The sequence below is a fragment of the Nomascus leucogenys genome, chromosome 17 (assembly GCF_006542625.1).
Source record: "Nomascus leucogenys isolate Asia chromosome 17, Asia_NLE_v1, whole genome shotgun sequence".
In the NCBI taxonomy this organism is placed as follows: Eukaryota; Metazoa; Chordata; class Mammalia; order Primates; family Hylobatidae; genus Nomascus; species Nomascus leucogenys.
The window spans coordinates 76,895,897-76,908,742 of NC_044397.1; positions in this window are offsets into that span (position 1 = coordinate 76,895,897).

Sequence of the window (12,846 nt, forward strand, 5' to 3'; positions counted from 1 at the left end):
TGAAATTTTAAAAATAAAGCAAGTCTGTCTTAAACATGTTTTGAGATCTGTATTTTCGACTCAGTAACATCAAGTGTTTTTATATTTAGAAGCAAAATTTTCTCTGCGTTGGAAATATCCTACCTGGTAGTTTTCATGCTGTTAAGAAAATTGACTAATGGGTAGATTGATTTATCCTGTGGCATACAGCCTGGTTAAAAAAATAAGTTTCAGGCTGGGCCCGGTGGCTCACGCCTGTAATCCCAGCATTTTGGGAGGACAAGGTGGGCGGATCACGAGGTCAAGAGATCGAGACCATCCTGGCCAACATGGTGAAACCTTATCTCTACTAAAAATACAAAAATTAGCTGGGCATGGTGCTGTGTGCCTGTAGTTGCAGCTACTTGGGAGGCCAAGGCAGGAGAATCTCTTGAACCCGGGAGGCAGAGGTTGCAGTGAGCCGAGATCACATCACTGCACTCCAGCCTGGTGACAGAGCGAGACTGCATCTCAAAAAATAAATAAATAAAGTTCAAAAAAATAAGTGAGGGAAAACAGCCATATTCTCTCATTTAAAAAGACAAACACTACATGATCTCTATGTGTGAAATTGGCAAACTCCTAGAAGCAGAGAGTAGAATGGAAGCTGGGAATTCAGCGGGGAGGTAGCTGGCGGGAGAGATGAGAAAAGGGGAGATGGTCAAAGGATACAAAGTATCAGTTAGGAGGAATAAGTTTTAGAGATGTACTGCATAGCATGGTGAGCACAGTCAATAACAATGCATTGTATATTTCAAAATTGTTGAAAGAGTAGATTTTTAAAATTCTCACCACAAAAAATGGCAAGTAGGTGAGGTGATAAATATGTTAATTAGCTTGATTTAATCTCCTATGATATATACATATATCAAAACAACTTATTGTACCCCATAAATGTTTCAATTATTGTTTCTCAATTAAAATTTTTTTAAATAAATTTTTTAAAACCCCAAAACTTAAACAAAAAAAAATTCAGATGAAGTAGTTGAGATGTATCTTACGTAACTTTCAATAGAATATTTTAGAATGGTGATATATTATTGTTAAAAAATAATTTGGGGGGGTGGAGAGTGAGAGGAGGGAACTTAGAGGATGGTTCAATAGGTGCAGTGAACCACCATGAAACATGTATAGCTGTGTAACAAACATGCACGTTCTGCACATGTATCTTGTTTTTTTAGAAGAAATTTTTAAAAAGTATCATAAAAAATAATTTGCTTGACCTCATACAAATAAAAAATAATTTGCTTGACCTCATACTATATGAAAAGGTTAACTTGTAATGAATCATAGATCTAAAATGAGAGCTAAGACTAACAAATATCTAGAAGAAAATCTTTATGAACTTGGGTAGGCAAAGAATTCTTAGATATGACACAGAAAGTATGATCCTTAAAATAAAAATATTAACAAATTAGATTTTATCAAATTAGAAAAGTCTACTCTTTAAATAACATGATTAAGAAAATGAAAAGGCAAATGACAGACTAGGACAAAATGTTTGCACACACTATCTCATGAAGAACTTTTATTTACAACAAATAAAGAATTCTTACAATTCAGTAATTCAATAAGAACACAAAAATCTGATTTTAAAAAAAAATGCTTTATGTTGCCAGGTCAAACCTAAGCCAAAAGAACAAAGCTGGAGGCATCATGCTACCTGACTTCAAACTATACTACAAGGCTACAGTAACCAAAACAGCATGGTACTGGTACCAAAACAGAGATACAGACCAATGGAACAGAACAGAGCCCTCAGAAATAATGCCACATATCTACAACTATCTGATCTTTGACAAACCTGACAAAAATAAGAAGTGGGGAAAGGATTCCCTATTTAATAAATGGTGTTGGGAAAACTGGCTAGCCATATGTAGAAAGCTGAAACTGGATCCCTTCCTTACACCTTATACAAAAATTAATTCAACATGGACTAAAGACTTAAATGTTAGACCTAAAACCATAAAAACCCTAGAAGAAAACCCAAGCAATACCATTCAGGACATAGGCATGGGCAAGGACTTCATGTCTAAAACACCAAAAGCAATGGCAACAAAAGCCAAAATTGACAAATGGGATCTAATTAAACTAAAGAGCTTCTGCACAGCAAAAGAAACTACCATCAGAGTGAACAGGCAACCTACAAAATGGGAGAAAATTTTCCCAACCTACTCATCTGACAAAGGGCTAATATCCAGAATCTACAATGAACTCAAACAAATTTACAAGAAAAAAACAAACAACTCCATCAACAAGTGGGCGAAGGATATGAGCAGACACTTCTCAAAATAAGATATTTATGCAGCCAACACACACATGAAAAAACGCTCATCATCACTGCCCATCAGAGAAATGCAAATCAAAACCACAATGACATACCATCTCACACCAGTTAGAATGGCGATCCTTAAAAAGTCAGGAAACAACAGGTGCTGGAGAGGATGTGGAGAAATAGGAACACTTTTACACTGTTGGTGGGACTGTACACTGGTTCAACCATTGTGGAAGTCAGTGTGGCAATTCCTCAGGGATCTAGAACTAGAAATACCATTTGACCCAGCCATCCCATTACTGGGTATATACCCAAAGGATTATAAATCATGCTGCTATAAAGACACATGCACACAGATGTTTATTGTGGCACTATTCACAATAGCAAAGAGTTGGAACCAACCCAAATGTCCAACAATGATAGACTGGATTAAGAAAATGTGGCACATATACAGCATGGAATACTATGCAGCCATAAAAAATGATGAGTTCATGTCCTTTGTAGGGACATGGATGAAGCTAGAAACCATCATTCTCAGCAAACTATCGCAAGGACAAAAAACCAAACACCGCATGTTCTCACTCATAGGTGGGAATTGAACAACGAGAACACATGGACACAGGAAGGGGAACATCACACACTGGGGCCTGTTGTGGGATGGGGGGAGGAGGGAGGAATAGCATTAGGAGATATACCTAATGTTAAATGACGAGTTAATGGATGCAGCACACCAACATGGCACATGCCTACATATGTAACAAACCTGCATGTTGTGCACACATGTACCCTAAAACTTAAAGTATAATAAAAAAAATTCTTTATGAAAGAAGAGATGCAAATGGCAAATAAACACATGAAAAGATGCTCAATGTCATCAATCCTAAGGGAGATACAAATCGAAACCACCATGAGATACTAGCACATACCCATTTGAATGTTTTTTTTAAAAAAAAAAAAAAAAAAAACACCAATAATACCAAGGGCTGGTGAATGCAGAGATATGAAAATCTCTTATATTGCCGATGGGAATCAGCAAAAACTGAAAACACCCCAAATATCCTTCAGTGAATGATGGATCAAATTGTGCTACAACCATACAATGAAATACTATTCAGCAATAAAAAAGGAATGAACAGACTACTGATTCATACAATGTGGATGAATCTCAAATGCATTTTACAAAGTGAAAGAAGACTCAAAATGCCATATATGTATGAATCTGACATTTATAAGACCTTATAGAAAAGGTAAAACTATGGAGACAAAAATAGAGCAGTGGTTTCCAGGGATTGAGGCAGGGGAAGAAGTTGATTACAAAGGAGGCTGGGGGACTTTATGAGGTGAGGAAATGGTTCTATATCTTGACGATGGTGGTGGTTACCCACCTGCATTTGTCAAAACTCATAGAACTATAAAAGATGAATTTTACCAGATGTAAATCACACCTCAATAAGAAAAATTAAATCCGATTCCTATTTCATGCCAGATTAAAAATCAGTTTTAGGTACATTAAAGATTAAAACTTAAAAGACAAAAAACTTTTAATACCCAACATAGGAAAACATGACTTAAGATCTTAGAGTAAGGAAGAATTCCTTAAATAAGACACAATATAGGAAAAGGTAGATATATTTGATTACTTCTGTTCATCTGTTCTCAAAAGAGTCACAAAGAGAGTGGAAAGTCAAGCCCCAAATGATAAGAAGATATTTCCAACACTTATAATTATAAAAAAATCAATATCAAGGATATACAATTAACTACTATAAAAGAATAAAACAAAAAATCAAATAGAAAAAACTGGGCAAATATCAAAGTCAATTGACTTTAGTTATGCACTTTAGAGTGCACACATCTGAATGTTGTGTTGATGCCCTGGGATGTTGAGTGAATAATACGATTAAGTCACAGAAGAATACCTAAAGTATAATCCCATTGGCATAAAGTTCCAAAACAGACAAAATTAACAATGTTTTGCTTAATAGTACTTATATCAGTGATTAAACAGTAACGAAAAGTGAGGGAATAATAGTACAAAACTCAGGACAATGGTTAATTTTGAATTGATGGAGGAAAGGAGGGAGTTACAGGTTATTTTCTATTTCTTAATCTAGGTGGCAGGTTCACACATCTTTTTTTTTATTATATAAAGTGTGCATACGTGTTGTATACACTCTTATGTTTATGGAATTGTGTTTGCTCAGGTCCTCTAAGAAACAGATGCCAAAATGGGGTTAAACATGCAAGAGACTTGTTAGGGAAATGCCTGGAAGGGACCACAGTGCAGGTCTGATACCTCTGAAGGAGAAGGAGAAGGAAGCAGGGTTAGATAGGCAGAGCCTTGGACTGCAGCACGGTTCTAAGAAAGTTTCAACCAGATCCATAAGGAGTCAAAGTCACCCATCAAGGAGTCCCATTTTGCAGGGACAGTGTTCTTGTCATACCCAGCCACCAGTTAGGACCAGCCTTGGAAATCATGGTCTTGGTATGAATTCAGAGGTGCTTTCAGAAGGCAGTAGCTGTGATGTCAGTCACATTACCCACAGTGGGAGATTTGAAAAGTGCATTTTTGTGGCTGCCACGATAGTATGTTTCAAACTTTTTAAAAACTAAAGGGTAATGAAAATGGGCAAAGGATATCAACAAACGGTTCCAGAAAAGAAAATCAAATGGCCCTTAAATAAACAAAATAATGTTCAACATCACTCAAACCGGGACCATTAATTTTCAGATTAAATTGCATTGAGAGGCTCCTTGAGGATCCAGGTGATTCCAAGTCTAGGGCAGGGAAAGCACAAAGGCAAGTCTAGCTTTTTGTTTGTTACAGAACAGTGTCATCTAGTACATGTAGAAGCAATACTGGAATTAGAAAAAAAAAATCATCTTTTTCTAGTCCCCAAGGTAATAACTGGTTTGGCAAAGATAGCCAATGGATGCTAAAACACGGTGCAAAGCTCACCCCATCAATTACTGACCACATACAAAGACAAACTGTACATTCCCAATGGAGAGATTCAGTGGTCACCAGCCTTAACCAAGTAATCAAACCTGAGGATGGATTCAGTGGGGAAACCTGAGTGTGTGTGTGCCAGCTCACCTCACACTTAGAGGGCCTGGAGCTCAAGAACACACAGAAGCCCAATGCTACAGTCGAGACATTTAAAACTTGTGAATTGAACTACCAACCTTCCTAAAGTACATTTTATTCTCATATCTTGACAAATATACCTTTATAATGTGTATTAAATGCATGTAAGATACATGTAAAGCTATGATTTTCAAACAAGGAGTTTTAGATAACTGAAAGCTGGAAAAATATCAAAGACAACTGAATTTTATGATTAATTTTATTTTTATTTATTTATTTTTTGAGATAGCATCTTGTTCTGTCACCCAAGCTGGAGTGGCAGTAACGTGATTATGGCTTACTGCAGCCTCAACTTCCTGGGCTCAAGGGATCCTCCAATCTCAGCCTCCTGGGACTATGGGCATGTGCCACCATGCCTGGCTAATTTCTGTATTTTTTGTAGAGACAGGGTTTCACCATGTTGCCCAGGTGGGTCTCAAACTCCTGAGCTCAAGCAATCCGCCTGCCTTGGCCTCCCAGAGTGCTGGATTACAGGTGTGAGCCATTGTGTTTGGCCTTATTATTGTACACATGTGAATGTTGTATTGCTATGCTGTGATATTGTAATAAAATAGACATACATAGTTTTGTAAGTTATATATTTATTTGGACAAAATTAATATATGTTGCCTTCACTTTAATCACTAACTAGGTTGTTATAATTGATAATTTCACATGAACTGTGGCCTGTAGAAAGTAATAATCTAAAAGATTAAAAATATAAAATGTAATGGTATTAAAATATCCAAAATTTGAATATTTTATCAAAAAAATAAATAAATGTAAACATAAAAAATTTAAATTTACTTTTATATATGCTTTCCAAAAATATTTTCTTCTAAATATTAAAAATAATCTATTAAAAGGCAAATGCAATTTATTATTAACAAAAATAAAAGTTTTATATAGGGTTAAATGAAAAGTATTTAATAAAGCTGAAAGCATATTTCAGTTTTTTTTGAAAACTTAGCAAAAGCTTATTACATACTTTTATAGAAGTAAGGGGTTTTTTTGAATTCAAGTGTTTAATAGTCATCCAGTTGCCCATATAAATATTAGATATCACACTTCACACATATATAAGAATTATTTGGTACTAAAATGTGCAACTGTTACAAACACCACACAGAGTTATGAGGATTTCTGGAACCTCAATTTCCAAGGTTAAGAAAAGCAAGAAAATGGATGCTTGGTGGTACTGGAGGCAATCCTTCATTATGCAAGATTTTTTTTGCATTCATGCTGAGAATGATTTGGCGAGTTAATTTGTCTTGTCTTCTCAGTACTTCTACCCCTCACCTCCTTCTTGCATGCTAAAGCAGTGTCCCTCCATCATTGGCAGTAGGCACAGATCTAACTTTTCAGGGAACTGAAAATGGATGCTATTAAGGTAGTGATATAAAACGATCTCTATTACAAAGTGAAAAAAAAAGCAAGGCACTGAAATTATTATAGTATGCTCCTATTTGATTAAAAGAGGAGAAATATTTATGCATAAATTCTTTTTTGGCAGGATACATAGGAAGTTAATCACAATGGTACCTGAAAGGAGGAGAATTAGGTAGCTGGGATGAGAGGGATACTTTTCCCTGATGACCCTTTCATACTTTTTGAATTTTAAACATGTTAATGAATCACTTACTCAAAGCAATTTAAAAACTATCCACAAAATGAAAGGGCGAATATCATGAATGTCAGAGAAAGGTTTAATAACTGTAATATATAAAGAATGTATAGACCATTAAGAAAAGAAAAGAGAGGACTGGGTGGAGTATTTTATCACTGACATTGTTTAGACTGCTGGTGTAGGTTGACCTTCAACAGGTTTCATTACTGGTTTTAAATTGTCTACAGGCAACATACCCCCATATGGCCTGCACCCAGGGTAGGCTGATGCCATTGTCCTGCCCTTAGTGTGTGTCTGTCCCAACAGAACACTGAGCAAATGTCATGGGCAGGCAATTGACACACAGAAAAAAATGAAGAGATGGGGGTCGGGGGATGGGTAGGGGAAGAGAAAAAGAAAAGCCATGTAGAGACACATTCAACTTCATTACTAATCTTTGAAATCCAAATTAAAATATCTATGGAATAGCATTTTTCATGTGAAAAAAAAAGGTTTTTAAGATAGTAACATGCCATAGTGGCAAGTAATTGAAGAAGTGAGAATCCAGATTTTTAAATATTTTTAAATTTTCATAACCACTGACCTCAAAATTCCATTTCTGGAAAATTATCTAAAGAATGTAATCAGAGGTGGGAACTAAAGTTATTATTTACAATAGAAAAAAATTGAAAAAGTAAATGCCCATAATAAGAAATTAAGTAAATTATATCTACATAATGAGAAACTATATAAGCAACCATTAAAAATAATGCTACAGGCTGGGTGCGGGGGCTCACACCTGTAATCCCAGCACTTTGGGAGGCCAAAGTGGACACATCACCTGAGGTCGGAAGTTCAAGACCAGCCTGATCAACATGGAGAAAGCACATCTCTACTAAAAATACAAAATTAGCCAGGCGTGGTGGTGCATGCCTGTAGTTCCAGCTACTTGGGAGGCTGAGGCAGGAGAATCGCTTGAACCCAGGAGACGGAAGTTGCGTTGAGGTGAGATTGTGCCATGGCACTCCAGCCTGAGCAACAAGAGCAAAACTTCGTCTCAAAAAAAATAAAAAATAATTAAATAATTAAAATAATGCTACAAAATAATGTTTATTGACTTGGAAATGTTAACAAGACAATTAAAACAATATGTAGCAAAAGAAACCATTTTTTATTATGATAAAATTAACATAAAATTTACCACTTTAACCACTTCTACACGTACAGTTCAGTGGCACTAGGTACATTCACATTATTATGCCCCTTTTACCACTACCCATCTCCAGAATTTATCTCTTCTTATAAAACTGAAACTTCATATCCACTAAACAATAACTTCCCATTTCTCCCTCCCCTCAACCCCTAGGAACCACAGTTCTACTTTCTGTGTCCATGAATTTAACTATTCTAGGTACTTTATATATAAAGGAACTCGTATTTGCCCTTTTGTGACTGGCTTATTTCATTTTGCATGATGTCCTCAAGGTTCATCCATGTTGTAACATGCATCAGAATTTCCTTCTTTTTTAAGGCTGAAAAATATTTCCTTGTTTGGATATACTATATTTTGTTTATCCATTTTTCTGTCAGTGAACACTTGGGTTGCTTCTACCTTGTGGCTATTGTGAATAATGTTATTATGAACATGAATGTACAAACATCTGTTCAAGTCCTTGCTTTCAGTTCTTCTAGGTGTACACACGGAAGTGGAATCACTGGATCATATGGTAATTCTAGTTTTAATTTTGTGAGGAGCTGCCATACTGTTTTCTGTAGCAACTGCACCCTTTTTCATTCCCACCAATAGTGCACAAGAGTTCCAGTCTCTCCACATCCTCACCAACACGTTGTTTTCTGTTTTTTTGAAAATAGCCATCCTAATGGGTGTGAAGTGGTATTTCATTGGGGTTTTGATTTGTACTTCCCTAATATTAGTGACGTTGAGCATCTTTTCATGTGCTTATTAGAAAGAACCCATTTTCATAACAGAAAAAGTTTTTATATAAATATTATATAGGGGAAAAAAGAAAAGACTAGACATCAAAATCTTTACAGGGTACTGATATACTGTTTAGCAAATACTGGCTCCCTTCCCCCAGTATCACCATGGGAGAAGTATGCTTCCCCGCCCATTCAAGTTGGACTTCTCCATGTGCCTTGTTTTGGGCAATGGAGTATGGCAGGTCTGATTGCAGGCCTTAAGAAATATCGTGTTTCCACTAATCCTCTGAGTAGACATGTTCCACGTAATTACTGAGTTTAAGAAATAAAGTGACATCTGCGAAACGAACCTACAATCGGCGTGTAGCATGGAACAGAGCTGCCCAAGCCTACCCATAGAACTATAAGCAAGAAATAATTGCTCATTGTTTTATGCCACTGAGCTCTTTGAGGCCATTTGTTACACTGAAAAAGCTAACTAATATATAGAGATTATCTCTGGATAGTGAAATTAAGTGACTTTTAAAATTATTTGTGCTTCTAAGTATTTTCCCAATTTTCCACTATAAATATTTATTGTTTCTAATATGATTTAAAAACCTGAAATATTTCATGCCAAATATAACAGTGGTTTTTTTCTGCTACAAATCACATATTTTAAAAGTACTTTTCTTTACATTTTGAATTTGTTTCACAATAAGCATGTCTTACTTTTGTAACCAGGAAAAAAATAATAAAGATTTTGTTTCCTTTTTTTTTCCTGGAATGATGGTCATTCATGAATCCCAAAAGGGACTTTGAGGATTTGGTAGTGAAGCCAAGTAGACTAAGGATAAATCATCCTTCTTTATTGGTTGCCTGGGGCTGGGGTGGGACTGGAAAGTGATTAAAATGGCACTGGGTTTCTATTTGGGATGTTAGAAATGTTCTAAATTTGGATTGTGATCATGGTTATAGAACTCTGTAAATTTGCTAAGAATTATTGAATTATATATTCAAAATGGGCGAATTTTGTGGTATGTGAATTACCTCTCAATAGTTTTTTTTTTTAATTTCCTTTACATGACAATTTAAAGGAATTGACTTAGTTTCAAGAACTGGAACTACAAATGACTCTTTGTCCTAATGAAAACACAAACAACAATAACAATAAAAACAAAAAATAACTATACAGACTCTCATTGAAAAGGTAAACTAAGAGTCTTTGTGGGGAGTTGGGTAGGGGGAAGCGGCAACCCTGAATTTAACAGGAACACCTTCCTTTCACTGAGAAAATTTGCAATCACATTCACCCTAACAGTCCCAGATAGTCCCAGATAGTGTGTAAGAGTCAGGCTTCTGGACAGAGGTTTAGTAATGGGATGGATTCGTGTTTTTGGAAGCCAGTAAAACCTGAGGACGAGTTAGGAGACAGGTGAAGCAAAAGCACATCTGCACCCAGCTTGCTAACAACGGCAAGATGCAGACACCATCCACTGCCCCCACATCTATGGGCTAACTAGTTAGCTGCTAGTTGAAACTTATAGAATATTAATGAATGAATTGAGTAGCTCCTTGCAGGGACTTGGAAGGTAACCAAACACTCTATGGTTGGTTCAGAGGTTAGCTTACTTGAACCAAAACAATTTGCAAATTATGTAAACTAGTTCAGAGTACAGTAAAAGCCCTGTGTCCCCATCCAAAACTCCTAAATCAGCCCCTCTGTCTGGAAGTCATCTGTTTGTCAAACCTCTGGGCTGACATCTAACTCTTGCAATTTGAAAGTTGCCATAACAACCAAGGGGAAAGTTTTGCTGAACAGAATATAATCCAAAAGCAATTAAAAAAAAAAAACCCTTTTGAGCAGCTTCTAGAAGCCAAAGGGAATATGAATGATGCCCGCCCAACAAGTAAAATGTCTCACAGGTATAAAATCTGGGGATCACAAGGCAAGAAACAGAAAACTAGAAGGTATTGTCAAATTAACAAAGCTGGAAACATGGCTGGCTCAGTCACCTCTCTTTATCCTGGGCACCTTACACATAAGGTGTCCAAGAAATGTTTGTTGATTTGATCTGATTGGGAGCAGTTCAAATCCTTATTTCATTTCCCAAAGAAGAATGAGCCTATCTTATTTGAGCTGGGACCCAAATGCACTAAATGGATGTGAATTTCAGAAATCCCAGTGCTTGAAATGATTGGGCTTTTATCATTGTGCTCCCTCAACCACCCTTGAGTTAGTATTTGATTTGACATCAGTTCAAAAAAAACTGCTTTTGCAAAAATTAAATTCAATTAAGACAAAATAGAAAATAAGACATTTTAAAACAACTTGTTTTTGAAGTGTATTTTAGGGGAAATTCTTTCTCTGTGTACAATGCGAATTTTCTTATTTTTCTGTGCATCATTTATTCTGTCTTGTCTGATGAAGGCCCTTAATTTTTTTTTCATCTGCTATTTTTAGCTTTGTATTTCAGGGAACCTCTCCACGTTTCAGGGGGAGATTGTGACTAGGTCTGGCCAATCAGAAGTTTTACACTGCCCTTGCCACAATGATTGGTTCAGGGTTATACACATGACCCAATCAGAACTAATAGAGTCAATGCTCGCCGATTGGCTGAAGGAACTGAAAGAGTTCATATAATCTCATCAGGTTTATCCCTTGGATTGTGAGGGACTGTGGCATGCTGCAAATAACACTGCACCAACAGATAAAAGGACTTGAGTTTTAAACTTGGCCTTGCTTCCTACAAGCTGCGTGGCCTTGGACAAGTCACTTAATCTCCTGGAATCTCATTCTCCTCATCTGCAAAATTCCTTGGAAGTTTCTGGGAGGATTTTATAAAGGATGCACATGTGAAGCCACTTTATATGTTATAATGCTTTCCTGAAACGTCAGGCCTTGCCTTTTGTCTTCACAGCAGCCCAAACTGAAATTAGCAGGTAGGGCTGTTTGGGTTCAGTGCCCTAAAAACCAAAAACACTGCCCAAGAAGAGGAGAACCTGAAGCCACAGAGTATCACAGCCAAAAGGGAGCTTGGAGGGTATCTGGTCCAACCCCCTTCATTTCTCAGATGAGGAAACTTGCTCTGTCTACACTTGAAAGGGAGGAAATGATGTAAGAACAACTATTGCAACCATTCATGCGGGTTCCCCACGTTAACTTAAAGCAATCAGATAACAAACTATGGCCTTTTAAGACAAAACCCATGCGTGTGTTTGCATAATGTGCTTATCTTTTCCTGTGGTAAACTGGGTCACCTGCAGATAAGTGACAGCTACAGAAAAAATAAATAAATAAATAAATAAATAAATAAATAAATAAATAAATGGATTTACCGGACAGTTCAATTCCTCCGCACAGCTCAGCCATCTGAGTTCAAAGATGGAAGGAAAAGAGCTTTGCAGTTGAAAAAATTGCAGAGCTGTGTGTCTGAAATGCGTTAAATAATTGCAATAGGGATTTTATTTGTGTTTTTTCATTTTCCCTGTTGGTGAGAGCCACTCCTGCCAACAAATTATTTGCCAAATAGTGACTTCATTTATGATGCCGGTAATGTGATGTTTAACAGCTGACATGTGACCAGTACTTCAAAAAAACTGTGTCCCTTAGCTTATACGGCAACTGAAGTGTTGCAAAAATTCAGAGATCCACATGTAAAATTCAAGAATTTAATATGAGTAAGTGTTACTGAAAGTCACATCTGGTCGATTTTTCCTCGTTTATTTATTTATTATTTTATTATTATTACTTTTTTAGAGATAAGGTCTTGCTCTGTTGCCCAGGCTGGAGTGCAGTGGTATGATCATAGCTCACTGTATACCTCAAACTCCTAGGCTCAAGAGATCCTCCTGCCTCAGCCTCCTGAGTAACTAGGACTATGGGTCTGCACCACTGTG